Here is a 13,794-nt window from a genome sequence, read left to right as displayed (position 1 = left end):
CAGAGCAGAATATGGACGTTTTGAACCAGAAACTCCACCATAAGGACGGCTAGGCGCATCCAAATAGCTATGCACACGTTCCAGATGGCGACTATATCTATCATTAGCTATCTTTGCATAAGATTGCATCTCTTTGACTATGATTTGAATCACCACGTGCTCTTTTAATGTTTTGATGCTGTGGTGCAACCTCTCTGAATTGTATGATCTGTAGTATCTTTTCCGTCCTTGTTAATATCAATTGCAGTCTTTTGGCCATGATTTGGATCATCTGACCAACATTCCCAACTCTGCTCAACTAGTTCACCTTCTTCTAATTCAATTTGATTGGTGAATCTTTCCTTCATCAGTCGAACTAAATAAAGCATTTATCATCTCACACTAACTGATCATATAGATGAACTTGTGTCTCCTCTTCATGGGTTCCAAGACCTTTTTCATGTAGCTCTCAATTGACAATTTACTTATGGATGGCTTAATCCGGATCATATCTGATGGTTTGGCAAGGTAGCCATAAATTGTCCGCTTTCCATATCATGCTCATTGACTAGTGAGGATCTTTATCCGCCAGCTGTCATCTGTAAGGGGTGCCGTTGTTGTCACCCCGGTCTTGCCAGCACGTCCAGTACGCCCAACTCGATGTGTGTACATCTCAATGTTTGAAGGCATGTCAAAATTTATCACATGGGCAACATCTGGAATCTCTATACCACGACATGACCTCCTTTCCTCAGTATAGCTGCGAAAATTTCTACCTTCAATGATAGCATACCGTTCTGAGGCTTCGTCTGGCATCTTAAGGCCTTTGCACAGAACTTCACACAAAATATGCAGAGGTTTTATTAAGCTCGATTCAACTCTGTGCTAGTGATACGAACATAATCCATGACTGATATTTGACCAGAGTTCACCATTTTATCCCAAATTCAGTGCATCCTTTCTTCAATGCCATTTACACCGTTTGGAATTTTTCGAAAATCATTTAACCCGGCTTCTTTTTGTGTTGAGTTGAATGAGCAGTGATCTGTTCCTACCAACTGTAAAAGCCCTGTTGAAAGAGCAGCCTGAAGGGCTTGGTTGTGTCCAGACGACCTTATTGGTGGGCTCATCACGTATTGGGCAACAATCCTGAAGTCAGGATCCCAAAGTTTAGAATCATCGAGGACTAAACCAGAAACTACTGGCTCTCCTATTACCCTTTGACCGGATTTACGAGCCCTAACAATTTCATCAAGGGCATCAATGCTCATCACATGGACAACATACAGGGGTGTGTTGACAAACCGGATGGCTCTAGCAGTTGCCTCACCTTCCAGCATTGAAGGCCTGGAAAGAGCTTTTGCTGTGTAAATGTTATCACCAGTCACCATGCGAACCTTCACCAGCCTTTTGACATATATTCACAGCTTCTCTTACATTAGGTCTGCATGGATCCTTTCACATTTCTGATCTTTCAAGTCCCACTTGCACAGATGATGAAGAAGACCCCACAGTTGAGCCAGATAAATGACAACGAGAAGAAGTTGATTATTGACTACATTCAGATATTTCTTCCAAATCTGCTCCTCCTTGAACTTCATTAAATGACCCTCCTGTTGAGGAGGCAGACCCTATTGTAGGCTTTGGAACAGTCAAACCAGGAAACTGTTTCACAAGACCAGATGCCAGATATGAATCCAGCTTCTTTTTTATTGAGCTGTTCCAATGATTCTTTATCGCATTGTCTGTCCCTCCTGGTAGAAACTTGGCCAATTCAGCCCATTTGTTCCCATATATTTGGTGAGCACGAATGAGTGACAACTCTTCCTCTAAGCTCCAGGCATCTTTATTTATTGCTGGATTTAGATGGTTGTGCCACCTTTCACGGTATCTTCCAATGCTTTGCAATCTCAGACCACTTTTTTCACCCATACTTACTGACACAAAAGTTCATGACTTGGATGCTGAAAAGGATGAAAAGGATGGTGAATTACTTCCAGCAAAACTGCCACTGCCAAGACATGATCCATGAGGAGAAGATGCAAGCTTTGAGGATGCCATTGTTCCCCATGGTTGTCTGGTGGTGTTGATCCAAAGAAAAACCCAATAGAATTACTAGGTAGACTTTCTGATATGGTGCTTTGTCGGTTGTGAAATATTGGCTATGGATTCAAGCAAATTCCAAATTTCGTAGCGCAATATGAATTATGCGCTACGAAATCACCTAAAACATGTTGCGCTGCGAATCTGATAAAAGGATTTATGTGCTTTGTCCTCAAGCTAGTCTGAGAAATTTTGGCATTAGAATTTTCAGTGATAACACCACCTATGCGTGATCATGATCATGCTATTCATCTGATTCCAGGAAGTGTTCCTCCAAACATCAGGCCGTACCAATATCCCTATGCCCAAAAAAGTGAAATTGAACGTATGGTTGCAGAAATGCTAGAGGCTGGTATAATTCAACCAAGTCAAAGTTCTTTCTCAGCTCCAGTAGTATTGGTGCACAAGAAGGATGGATCATGTTGCATGTGTCCGGATTATAGGGAGCTCAACAAGCTCACTATTAAAGATAAGTTCCCCATTCCTGTTATTGATGAATTATTGGATGAATTGCATGGATCAATTTACTTTACCAAGTTGGATCTTCGTTCGGGATATCATCAAATCAGAATGAAGATTGAAGACATTCCGAAAACGGCATTTAGAACTCATGAGGGTCATTATGAATTTTTGGTCATGCCTTTTGGCCTTACCAATGCACCTTCAACATTTCAAGGTTTGATGAATTCAATTTTCAAACCATTCCTTAGAAAATTTGTGTTAGTATTTTTTGATGATATACTAATCTACAGCAAGTCTTGAAGGATCATGTTGAACATGTTGACAGGGTGCTACAACTATTGGAGGAGAAACAATTATATGCAAAAAGATCCAAATGTTTCTTTGGAGTCCAGGAGGTGGAATATTTGGGTCATATTGTATCTCATGAAGGAGTTAAGGTAGACCCTAGCAAAATTAAAGCCATTAAGGAATGGAAAATCCCCACATCCATAAAACATCTGCGAGGATTTCTTGGGTTGACAGGGTATTATCGCAAGTTTGTTAAGAATTATGGGAGAATAGCAGCACCTCTAACAACATTATTGAAGAAAGATTCATTTTCATGGACTCCGGAAGCAACAAAGGCCTTTGAACATCTTAAAGAGGCAATGTGCCAAGCACCGGTCTTAGCTACGCCGGACTTCACAAAAACCTTTATTGTGGAATGTGATGCTTCAGGAAATGGAATTGGTGCTGTTCTAATGCAAGATGAAAGACCCATTGCTTTTGAAAGTCGTCCAAACAAGGGAAAGTTTTTAAGCAAAGCTATTTATGAGAAGGAAATGTTGGCAATACTCCATGCACTTAAGAAATGGCGACCCTACCTAATGGGAAGACACTTCAAGGTAAAAACGGATCATGATAGCCTTAAATACTTTTTAGAACAAAGATTATCCTCTGAAGAGCAACAAAAGTGGGTCACAAAGATGTTGGGTTATGACTTTGAAATCATCTACAAAAAAGGGAAGCAAAATGTGGTGGCAGATGCACTTTCAAGAAAGGATGAGGATGTGGAAGCATTGTTGTGTGCCATTTCTATTATCCAACCAGATTGGATAAACGAAGCAAGGGAGGAATGGAAGAACGACGAAGAAGTGTGGGCACTTATTCGAAAGCTACAACAAGATTCCAGTACTTCTGATACATTTAGCTGGCAAAATGATTCGTTATGGTACAAAGATCGCTTATACCTCTGTAAGAATTCCCAGCTAAAACAAAAGATTCTTATGGAATTGCACACTTCTCCCTTAGGAGGGCACTCAGGATTTTTAAAAACTTACCACAGGGTTAAGAAGGAATTTTTTTGGGATGGCCTTAAATCAGATATTCAAAAGTTTGTGGCGGAATGTTTGGTTTGCCAGCAAAATAAAGTTGAAACAATTAAGACACCGGGTCTATTACAACCTTTATCCATTCCAAGCCAACATTGGGAGGAGGTTTCAATGGATTTTATCACAGGTTTACCCAAGTCTGAGGGGAAGAGTGTCATCATGGTGGTAGTTGACAGACTTACCAAGTATGCACACTTTTGTGCATTATCACATCCATATAAAGCCATTACAGTTTCTACTGCATTTATGGAAACAGTTCAAAAGCTACATGGAAACCCAAAGATTATTGTAAGTGACAGAGATCCCATTTTCACTGGAAATTTTTGGACAGAATTATTTTCTTGTCTTGGTACTCAGTTAGCTCATAGCTCATCTTATCATCCTCAATCTGATGGGCAAACTGAGATAGTAAACAAATGTTTGGAAGGATATCTTCGTTGCTTTGTATCTGATAAACAGACACAATGGGTCAAATGCTTGCCTCTGGCTGAATGGTGGTATAACACTTCCTTCCATACAACAACAAAAATGACCCCATTTATGGCACTTTATGGGTATCAACCACCATCCATCACATCATATTTAAGAGAAAATTCTAAGGTTCAGGCAGTGGAACATCACATCGAACATCAACAACAAGTCCTCCAACTCTTAAAGGATAACCTCGTGTTGGCACAAAATAGAATGAAACAACAGGCAGATCAACATCGCAGTGAAAGAAGTTTTGATGTAGGTGATTGGGTATTCCTACGGCTACAACCATATAAGCAAATGTCCCTAAAGCAAGCTAAGAAGGATAATAAATTATCACCAAAGTATTATGGTCCGTACAAGGTGTTGCAAAAGATTGGTACTATGGCATACAAATTGGAGCTTCCTACAGCTTCTCGATTGCACCCAGTTTTCCATGTTTCATGTTTAAAGAAGGTTATAGGTGACAAGCTCCCAATTCAAACAATATTGCCAAAACTTGACGAGGAAGGAAAAATTATATTGGAACCGGAAGCAGTCACAGAAACAAGAACTCGACAGCTTCGAAATCGATCAATTTCAGAGTATCTTATCAAGTGGAAGAACTTATCCGCTGAAGATTCCACATGGGAGGATGAGAATTTTATGCAGAAGTATCCAGAACTACTCAAGCGTTGAGGACAACACTTTTTTGAAGGAGAGGGGCATGTTGGGTCACTATAATACTAGTGATTACCCCATTACTATTGTAGTTATACCCCTTATTTATATTGTTGTGCCCCTATTACCCCCATATTGTTATTTCTGTGCCCCATAGAATCTCTCTATTGTTATTTTTGTGGCTTTATATTATTATTGTTAGGTCGGCTGGATTATATTGTGACTCCTTAGACTCCTATATATAGAAAGGAGGTTTTGTCATTTGTATCATCCAAGAATTGTTCATTTATGTAATGTAAAGGAAGTTTCCCCCTCGAAGAGGCTGAATTCTAAGGCGTGGATCTCTCTTTTCTATCTTTTTGTGAGTTGGTTTCATAACATTCCTTTTCGACAATTTTATAATGATTTGAAGGAAAATGTATGTTCTTATGATTTCTTAGTATATTTTAACTGCATGTTTTTAATCTTGTTAGGTGCAAGTGGCAGCATAGAAGTTTCGCCCACATCCACAGTCTTTTGTGGTTTCCTGAAGCACCAGATATGGAAACATTAGATTCATCCAATGTGACTATTGTTAGCATATAAAAGTGGTACTTTGACAAATATATTATAACGTGGAATCCGCGTGACATACATCGTCGAAATGTCATGATCCCTTGAACTTTAAATGATGATCCATGTCTTTTGAACAGTGAACAATTTTTTTCTTGCAATTCTGAAGAAGATTATGAGCGTTTAATTAACCGTGTCCAAAGGCATACAAAATGCAGTGTTGATTCTTATTTAATTTAAAAAGGGTTTGTTCTTTCATGTCGCTATCATGATCCATGGAAGGTTCGTGCATAGTCAACATTGTGGATAGATGAAAAAGGGAGAAAAAAATATGAACCAACACAAAATGATGATTGTTTAAATGTTCACAATGTTGACGTTTTAACAATGTGGTGAGCAAATGTTGATTGTCATCCAATTCTTTCTCGACATCAGGTTTTGATGTATATTGCAAAATATGCTTCAAAGGCAAAGAGAAAATTGGAAATTTATCACCAAATGTTGACGAGAGTTGTTGGTGGGAGTGGGTTTGAGGCTCTTGTATTATTTGTGTATAGAAGGTTCCTTGTTGAGCATGATGTTGGAGCTCAAGAGATGTACCATTTGTTGTTAAAGATGCCTCATGTTTTATGTAGTCAAAAAACTTTATCCTTGAATGTTGGCAAGGAAGTGTACCAATGGGTTTCACTACATTCTGATGAAGTTTTGTGCAGAAACAATTTCATGTAGGTTTATCAAAGTGGACCTGTATTTTTTGGAACATTTATGCTTGATAGATACAACAAGATCATGGAGTTTGGAGGAGAAGCGTAGGCAAGAGAAATAAGCATGATATCATTCGTGTTTGGCCATGGTTTTATGTTTTTCCTGATGAGGAGTCGGAAAGTTTGAAACTTTTTGTTGGAGTGAGTTGCTTTTATAAAACTCGTTTCGTGACGTTGGTTCAAATTTTGGGTTGTCTACTGAAAGTATTGTTGAGAATTGAAGGAATTGGATATATCGTGCATGGCATGTTGATCAAGGCCCTTTTCTAAATGAAGGTGATGAAGAGGATGTGGAGTTGCTTATACATAAAGAACATTTTGATCAAGATTTTGAAGAGTGGCAAGTGTTTTCTCAGTTAGTTCCTCCAAGTTGTGTAAACATTTCAGACCTTGATAATATTGGTAGAAGGGACTTTGATGTTGATTATAATTGACAGGAAATGATGGTCTCAAATGATTTTTAGAAGGGGTCAATTTTGTAAAAGATGCGCATTCTGCAGGTGTTTTGAATTGTGGGTTTTTTAGGGACACATATTTTTTGCCTTCCTCTCTATCAGAAAAACAACTAGCTTCTTTTGAAATTATTTTTTGACACTTTGCTAATGGTGAAAATGATGGTGCTGTGAAAATGATTTTTCCAGGTACTCCTGGAACATGGAAGTATTCTCTCATTGGGTGTATTTCTCATGCTCTTTATAGTTCAACAATGAATGGAAAAAGTCCTTTTTTATTGCTTGCTCCAACTGGTATTGCTGCTTTTCACATTCGTGGGAAAACAATACATTTTGCTTTAAAAATTCCTATAAAAGATATGAAACCATTGTGTGGACAGGATTTGGCAATGTTCCAAGAATGAATGAGGCACATTCAATATATATTAATTGATGAGATGAGTTGTATAGGTCCAAGGCTATTCTTACAAATAGATTCTCGTTTGTGAGAAGCCTTTTCTTAAAGCAAGGATTGTCCTTTTGGTGGTAGGTCCATCATTCTTGTAGGTTACCTTGCCCAACTACCTCCTATTAAGGATAAACCCTTATATGCAAGTAGAACAGTTGGGAAAGTTTTGTGGGAAAGCTTCAACATTGTAGTGGTTCTGGAAAAAAATTATAGGTAGTAAGGAGATGATATGAGACAAGCATATTTTCGCAATATTTTAACCAATATTAGAGATGCATATCCTTTTCTTGTTTATTTGGATATTCTTATGAAGGCATTGATAGTTTCTTGGATAGACAAGAAAGGAATTTGTTTGATTCTTCTGTTCACTTATTTGCGACAAATAATCTCGTCAATTTGCAATGTCAAAATTTTCTTAAAGCGTTAAATTCTCCTATTTTGAGATGTGTTGCAAAAAGCAGTAGAAGAACATAAATAAGTGATAGTGATGATGATATGTTGGAGCGTGAAGTACTGCTATGTCATGGAGAGCGTGTGATTTTAACGTGTAATTTGTGGGTTGAAATTGATCTAGTTAATGGTGCACTTGGATATATTGAAAATATTTTCTTTGCGCCTAGTTCAAAGCTGCCACAACTTCCACAATTTGTTACAGTTATGTTTGAAAAGTATTGTGGTGTTCCATTTGATAAGGACTATCCAATTCTTGTACCGATTTCGCTTGTTCTTAGGGGGAATATGAGACAAATGCCTTTGAAAATGGCATGGGCATTGACAATACACAAATCATAGGGGATGACTTTGCAACAAGCCATTGTAGATATTGGAGACAGAGAGAGGTAAGGTCTGACATTTACAGCTATATCGAGAGTGAAATCAATAGATGGTTTGTGGATTTCACCACCTTTTTCTTTTCAATGTTATGCAAAAATGAAATATAGTGCATGTGTTACATGGGCATTGACAACACACAAATCACAGGGGATGACATTGCAACGAGCCATTGTAGATATTGGAGACAAAGAGAGGCAGGGTCTAACATTTACAGCTATATCGAGAGTGAAATCAATAGATGGTTTGTGGATTTCACCACCTTTTTCTTTTCAACGTTATGCAAAAATGAAATATAGTGCATATGTTACACTTAGAAAGAAAGAGGAGTGATTAAAGTCAATATCATTTTTGGGGTATTTATCTTGAATACAGTTTACTATTCATGAATTCTTTTTTTGTATTTTTTCTTCTTGGTTCCAATTATTTGTATGCATGTGTTTAAGAAAAAAGAAGATTACTTCTCTTTAGTTGTTATTTTTTTTGCAATTATTTGTATGCACCTTCATAAGTTCTTTGTTTTTCTTGTTGTTGATTTCAATACAATTGTTGATTACTGAAGTAAGTAAATTGACTATTTCAGAGAAATTGTTGTTTGATTACTTGAACTGTAGTTGTTTGCGTTTTTTTCTCTCGTTCTTTTGAATCAAGTTATATTTATGTCTGAATATGAAATAACCAAAATCATAAATCAATAGTTTTATTTCTGCTAATTTTTTCTTTTTAAATGTACTAATTTTAATTGTATCTTTTTGTCAATGATTCACAGATATGGAGAGCAATGATGCTAATTATTACATCAAAGCTATTAATTCTATTATGAAAACCATTAGTTTTGTTACCTTTATTTGTGCGAGGTTTGATAAAAGACATGGCTTCCATCTTGATTTTGTCAATGAGCATATTCTTGTTTTGAGTGGAATGAAATCAGATGTTCAATACTTTATCATTTGCATCAAAGAGAATCAGGGAGGAAAATGAGAAGGAACTGGCTTGAAAGCGTGAAGTATCATGATCATTATCTTGTTGATTTAAATTGGCTTTGCTTTTGCCAGCGCTCTGGTTGTGTTTTGGAAGAGGTCGTTATCAAATAATTATGTTTTGGTCGAGTGTTGAGACTTGGATTTTGTTGTGGAATGTGTTGTTATTGTTATTGTTATTTCTTTCAATGTTACTAAACTCTATGTTCTTGTCATTGGTTCATGTTTAAAATTTCTTCTCATTTTTTTGTCACATTGCTACTGAGATTGTCAAAATCGTCCTTTCTTAACTATTGTCAAAGCTTGTTAGTGATTCACAACAGTGGTTGTTGATGTGGAAATTTATGTTCTCTTCAATGCCTTTACTTTTTACTAAGCTTATACTTACTCTCCAGTATTTTTATTTAGATTGGTTTTTTTAATTTTTTTAAGATTATTTTCCTGTAATTATATTAAAATTTTAATTATTTTATTTATATTGTTTTATCTTTTATTATATTAATAGTATATGAATAATAATATTTTCCACTTTAACAAATAATATTATTATTAATAGTGTCAATTACCAACATTATTTTAGATTTTTAATTACCAACATTATTTTAGCAACTTTCCACATTCATTAATGATATGGTTTAATTTATTTTATTTCTATTTTTAATTATTTCACATTATTTTAGCAACATTTCACATTGGTTAATGATATGGTTTTCTATTTATATTTCAGTTATTAATTTTTCTTATTAATATTTTATTGTTAATTTGATTGTTTATTTTATCATATTTTTCTATATATTTAGGTATTAATTTTTATTAATATGTTTTATTTAATTTCATAGTTTGTTATATTAAATTGTGTTTAGTTATTTTTTATAATATTTGCTTATGTGTACTATTATTAATTTCTAAAATTATTTTAAATTAAACAAAGTCTTTCGGTAGAAATCACATGAGAGAATTTTTTTGCCTGACATGTTTCGAAGCAACAAGTGTGGTTCATCATGAGGACCAGATAAATTAAATTGTTGTTGATAAATTAATATTTTATTATTAATTTGATTGTTTATTTTATCATATTTTTCTATCATAAATAATGTTATATATTTAGGTTACTAATTTTTATTAATATGTTTTATTTAATTTCATGTTTTGTTTTATTAAATTGTGTTTAATTATTTTTTATAATATTTGCTTATGTGTGCTTTTTTTCCAAAGAAAAAATCAGTGATTTTCTATTAATAAAAATGAAAAGTTACATTGAGTAGATACATAAAGCATTTATGAATTGTCCAGAGGGACTCGTGTATGCACAAGACACACACGTAGTAGCAAATCTACCAAAAAATAAAATAAAAAATAAACAGATTGTCAGATAAACTGGAATTTTCTTTTGAACTTTTTGTGAGACCCCAAGTGATGGAGTAGTAGAGACAATTGCTAGCTCATTATTTCTGGATATGTTTGGAACTTCTTTATCTAAGTCAGAGCTTTCAGATACATGAGATTGCTTAACTCCACCTGTGCCTTGAATGTTGTTTTTTTCTCTAATTGGTTTTCAAGGGTCGGAACTGTTATTGAGTTATTTGGATTCTCTTCTTGTTTGTTTTTTTCTTCCTCCTTTTCTTCTCCCTCCTCTTGAGAGCCTTGTTGTTTTCTTGTCTCTAGTTGTTGTTTGGTTTCATCCATTTATTCATCCTCATCATCTGATAATGGGGGTTCTGGAAATTGCCATCCTTTTTGTTTTTGCAGTCTCTTCTTTGTTTTTTCTTTAGTTGTTTGCATGTGTTTTGTAAGTGCCCTATTTGATGGAAAACCCTGCATCTAAAGGAAGTGTTTTCAAAATCTAACCACTATGTCCACTTAAAATCTTTGTGTGTCAAATGAATACAATCTGGAAGGCCTTTGCTTAAGTCCATCTCCACACAAATACGGGCAAAAGTGAAGATCCCTTTGTCCATTATTTCTCGATCTAGCTTTAGGAACCTTCCAAAAGAGTTTTCGATGCCTTCTAGGACCAGATGGTGCCAAAAAGGTAGTGGGAGATTATGTAGCCTTACCCAATCGACATTTTTGTAACCACCATTGAGTTTGCATCAAAACCAGGGAACCATGGGGTTACGAAGAGACCCGCCCTTCCCCAGAACCATGGTCCGTCATTTATGACATGATTGTAATCTTTTTGGGTATCAAACTGAACCACAAAAAAACCTTTTGCACACAGATAAATATCACAGTCTCTGGTCCAGTTAAGGTAGATCCACTCACTTAGATCTTCAGATTTAGCCAGAAACCATTAAATCGACAAATGATAGCTTTTGCTTGTAAAGTATTGAAGAGACCACTTACTTCTGGTAATTCTATGGACATATTTGGAGCTTTTTCCCTCTTTTCTACTATGTACAATCCTGGGATTATCATATTTGGGATTTGTTTGTCCTGAGTGTCAGCTTTCCCTCTTAATATGTCTTTGAAGGAAGCCTAACCCTTGTCTGTTGATGTTTATCTGGCTAATGTGCTTGCTCCCGGGGCACCTCCTCATATTTGTAGATTTTGGATAATGGTAGAGTTCCTTTAAATACCATAGTCTTTCAAATGGATCTCTTCCTGCAACACTTTCCTGGAAAAAATCAAACTTTGTAATGAAGCAGAAATACCTATGACATTTTGGGCATTTTTCTTCTGATCTGTCACTTGATCTGTACTCCAGACCCATAACATTATCGATTTCCCAAAAATAGTTTTGATAAAAACCTGATGCAAATCCTCTGGATCTGGATCTACCCCTTTGCCACCACCTCTGGAAATTTTTCCCGTATTTAAACTAATGTCGATTTGCTCTGCGTTTGATGGTTGGGTCCAAAACACTAGGTTGCATGGGACCATGCTCATCTTGGCCTTTTCTCATTCAATCCAACTATGCCCTTTTCTACTGGAGATGGACTTTTTCTTTGCATGCAGTGTCTGACCACTACTTGTCCATGGTGCAGATTCATAGATTGTCCCAATGGAAGAAAAATTATTGGCTGCAACCCATCTCTCCACCCATAAATAGATCTGGGAGTTTGGGCATAAGCGGATGGAGTATGAAATCTTTGTATTCACTCTTGCAGACCTCGATGTAGAAGAGCTAACATCGAAGACCCAGTTTGGGCACAAACCTTTGTAGAGGATCCATGTCGCAACTAACGGTTGTGTCCAAAGCTTAACTAGTCTTGATGGGACCTTGTGAGAACTGGTTGCATATATTTGCGTAAAGAAGATTTGTGGTAGGAGAATGTCAGAGGTGAGACCACAACAGACTCCATGTGTGCATAGAAGCACAGACTCCCCTCGCCCTAGGTGATTGAATGCATAAGAAGAGGTCCAAAACCTGACTGCAACGTAGTATCCCTCGCAGCATTTCACCTGAACCCTAGTGTAACACATAAGTTCATTACCCCAAGATATATATATATATATATATATATATATATATCCTTCGACCTTCACATGATTTATATATATATATATATATATATATATATATATATATATAGATATATATCCTTCGACCTTCACATGAATTAAACATGAACTCTACATCATTTTAGGCATAATTTCATTTGATTAATTGAAGGTTAACTCTTAACCTCATATCGTACTGTTTGTTTTAATTGAGAGTTCCAATGCATCTTATGTTAATGGTAAAATAAATGCATTTCATATAAATGTTAATAGATTACTCTTTAAAATTTAATCCCTAGCTTCGGATGGTTCTCGAACTTGAGACACCATCCTCCAGGTGTACATGATTCCTCCCATCCATGTGTTATACTTGTTGCCATTGATCTGAAGGGAGGTCATCCCATGGCCCAAATTGTTTTGAACGGATTTGGGGTAACTACCTACTGGGTAGCCACGGTCAACGGCCATTTGACTCAATGCTTCAGCTAGAAGAATAGTTATGCCTTCACTCTAGTTTCAGTTTCCCTATGGTAAACAAGCACTTGGTTGTTGCAATACCCTTCTCTGGTAAAATTTGACTCTTCCTATTGTCTCAAATCTTGAGAATATGCAGTTTTTATTGTGGATTCCTCTACCATGCAACACTAGTCCCTAGTTGTACTGATTTCACTGCTACAGGACTGTGAATGGTTTCTACCTCTTCACTTTTCCTTTTGAGGGACAGCTCGCGCAGAGTTCGTGTCCCTTCCTTCACAAGTTTGGTATTTCCAGGGTTTCCTCATCACACCCGTCTGGTTCATGGTTTTCTTCTGGAGTATCAAGACTCAGCAACTAGAACCTTTTCCTATGTGGCAGGCTCAGGTACTAAACCCTTCCTTCGTCCATTTCAGCGTTCCAAATTAATTTTGTTTTTCATTTGTTAATAACCCTAACTGGGTGTATTGTTTCTCATGCAGGAAAAGGAGCAGGGTTTCAGTGCGGCTTCCAAGGAGGTCAGTTCCAAGGTTATCATCTGGTACTCATACCCTTCAAATACAGGTTGACCAGAAAATGCCCTAAGCTCCTCTAAATATTGAGAAAGTTTCCCTGCTCTTTGATGAGTTTTATTTGAGAAACCCTTGAGGGGTTTTGCCCCATTCCATTTGGGTATGGGCGGTTTTCACTGAACTGTTTCCATTTTTATTTTCTTTGTATCACTCAACCAAATAGTGAGTTTTACAGGTTAAGACCACGGCCTACCTTTGACTACAATGGATATTACCTATTTTGTTAAGTTTT

At 36.4% G+C, this 13,794-nt stretch overlaps 2 pseudogenes; both read right to left on the bottom strand.

Annotated features, from left to right (window-relative positions):
• Nucleotides 1-926: 926 nt before the first annotated feature.
• On the bottom strand, nucleotides 927-1,370 carry LOC149200093 (dihydropyrimidinase pseudogene; annotated as a pseudogene).
• Nucleotides 1,371-1,527: 157 nt separating this feature from the next.
• On the bottom strand, nucleotides 1,528-1,911 carry LOC149200092 (transcription factor MYB3R-1 pseudogene; annotated as a pseudogene).
• Nucleotides 1,912-13,794: the final 11,883 nt, after the last annotated feature.

Source organism: Pinus tabuliformis, chromosome 2_1 (genome assembly GCF_031772625.1).
Source record: "Pinus tabuliformis cultivar Carrire ecotype Pingquan chromosome 2_1, CPIR1, whole genome shotgun sequence".
Taxonomy (NCBI): Eukaryota; Viridiplantae; Streptophyta; class Pinopsida; order Pinales; family Pinaceae; genus Pinus; species Pinus tabuliformis.
Note: the sequence above shows the minus strand (reverse complement) of the source record. Positions and strands in the feature narration are given on the sequence as shown.